Source organism: Centruroides vittatus, unplaced genomic scaffold (genome assembly GCF_030686945.1).
Source record: "Centruroides vittatus isolate TY-2023 unplaced genomic scaffold, ASM3068694v2 contig_630, whole genome shotgun sequence".
In the NCBI taxonomy this organism is placed as follows: Eukaryota; Metazoa; Arthropoda; class Arachnida; order Scorpiones; family Buthidae; genus Centruroides; species Centruroides vittatus.
This window is the reverse complement of record NW_027122387.1, coordinates 2,239,148-2,241,638: the sequence shown is the minus strand read 5'-3', so window position 1 is coordinate 2,241,638 and position 2,491 is coordinate 2,239,148. Positions and strand designations below refer to the sequence as shown.

The following is a 2,491-nucleotide window of genomic DNA, read 5'->3' as shown; positions in this document are numbered from 1 at the left end:
GGAGATTTACAGATTAGTCTTCAAATATAAAAAAGGAGGACACTTTTCGAGGGAGGACAGAACTTTCAAAAGGAAAACAGTTGGTCACCTTAACTAAGAGTCCCTAATCTAACTTTAACTAACCGAATTTAGAATGAAAAGACGACGGAAAATAAGAATTAAAATACAAAGTTGAAAGCAGCTATATACAAACAGTTGAAACAAAGCAAGAGAAAGATAATGCCATCCGTGCCCCGGAGTGAGTGCTCTGAAGAGCTCCAATAAGGGATATGAATGCGAGTAGATGATAAAACATTGTACGCATCGTAAATACAGTAAAACCTGTCCAAAGAGAAACCCGAATTAAACAGAAACTTGCCAAATCGGAAAAAATATTCGGTACCGGTGCGAATTCGGTTTACACAGGTTTTACTGTATTATGAAATATAACAAAAAGGCCGAAATAGAGTAATAAAAACAAATAATTAATAAAATTCGAACGAATAAATTGTCCTGCATTACCATTTGCCCCGAACAAGCAGTACACCTATTCAACTATTCTGCCATGAACGTAGCATCATCACAATATATATAGAATATAACAGCGATTCTCAACATTCTTAGCTCCGCCACCCCGAAATAGTAAAAATAAATAAAATTAGTATTTCGCGACCTTCATCCAAAGGAATAATAACAGTAAGCCTTAATATTACTAATTGAATTTTGACCGTAATTATAAATGTAAATATTTTTAAATATTATATAATCATATTGCGCTAATTTTATACATTAAGAAAATACCGACAGTATAAAAAATGTAAGACAACTATTCCTATTATGTCGCTGCGTTTATAGCGACGGGTACGAACACGCATGTATGACGTGTACATACACGAGCAATTTACAAGTTCCAACTCGACGTGTACGTGCTCTTTAGAATTTGATTTTTTTCTATAATACTCGCTGCGAGGGCATGTTTGAACATGCATACGGATGCGTTTGAACCAGGGTTGGCATGATTTTAAAAAAATGTTTTAAAACATGGTTTTTTTGGAAATAAAACAATGGAATCTAGTAAAATAGAAAAAAAATCAGAAAAACTTCAGTATAAGACTCAAGAATGTACAGAATGTTTTATTTAATATAAAATACAGCATTTTTAAATGTTTCTTTGTGAATGACATTTTTAATGTACAAAACCAAAACAGGATTGACAGCTGTGACTTCTTCAGCTTGAAGAATTTCTTATTTTCAGAAATGTACAACGCTTAGTAGTGTTTGTTTAGGTGCTTGAAAACTTTAACAAGCTTTGCTGCCTTTTCCTGTCCAAGTCTATTTCTAAGTTTTGAATGAACAAGTCCATAGGTAGAGAAAATTCTCTCAATTTCCGCTGAAGAAGCCACTGCTGTGTGCAGCTGTGTGAGTAATTTTAAAAGAGATTCATCAATTTTGTCACGTAGTGACTGCTACCATGTAAGAGGAGTGATATTGGTTAGCACAGACTCTGCAAACATGTGTTGCAGAAATGGGCTAGTTTTTGCCAAGTATTTTAAAACTGAAGGCATAGCATCTGGGTAGTGAGCGTGGCAGACACTTAGTGCAGCATCCTTCATACTGTCTGTGAGCTTTGCACCCTGGTATCTTGGGTCCAGAAGATTTGCTAAAAAGTGATATTCTGTGATAGCCATATCAAATCTATCTTTGGCTGCTTGCGTGACTCCAGTGATCCCCAGTTGTTGCGAGTCATTTTGAACGCTATAAAAGTAATATCATTAGATGTAGAAAATTAATGAATTTAATGAACACAATTTTGAAATTAGATTAGTTACAAAAACAATTCTGGCTAATGTAACTTACCCAAACCATAATTCAATTTCTTCACTGATTGTGCAATCATTTCTTTGCATTTTGTCTAATGCAACAGCAATATCTTTAAACTGCAGCAAATCTTCAAACGCTTAATTTCAAGGTTTTGAACTTTGGCTACAATATCCTTGTGAATTACGAGCCTGTTTTCATCGCAAACCTGTTAACATAAGATTTGTAACTGTTTTTAGGATTAAACACTTATACTCATTATTCAACACTCATTAGTACATAAGTAGGGTTAACTAGCATTAGAGTAAACAGTCAGTTTACAAAATAAAATAATCATATATTTCATCTCATCATTATTACTCCAAGTATATTATTACTATACTACTATAAGTAATCACGCTTCAGCGCAACTAGTATATGCTTTATGAATTAGTGACTTTTCCCACAGCACAAAATAAAATAAAAACAACTTAAAGTAATGATAGTACCTTCATTAGATAGGCCAGTTCTGAATGTATGACTAAGCAATCGGCTAAGCTGTTCCAACGTACATCCTGTGGTAATATCAATCCTTTTCCACCCGCCTCTTTGTATTTGGCTTTCGAGAAATGATAATTCCGGAAATATACAATGATGCGCTTAACTTGTTCATTAACCTCTTTAATATTAATATCTTGAGCCAGTAAATTTAAAA

General features: G+C 33.8%; 1 long non-coding RNA gene across 1 annotated transcript; it reads right to left on the bottom strand.

The window, feature by feature from the left end:
- Positions 1-1,087: 1,087 nt before the first annotated feature.
- On the bottom strand, positions 1,088-1,907 carry LOC136979628 (uncharacterized). The gene is made up of 2 exons (XR_010881412.1): positions 1,837-1,907; positions 1,088-1,734 (listed from the first exon to the last, which is right to left on the bottom strand). It is a non-coding gene; the product is annotated as an uncharacterized lncRNA (long non-coding RNA).
- Positions 1,908-2,491: the final 584 nt, after the last annotated feature.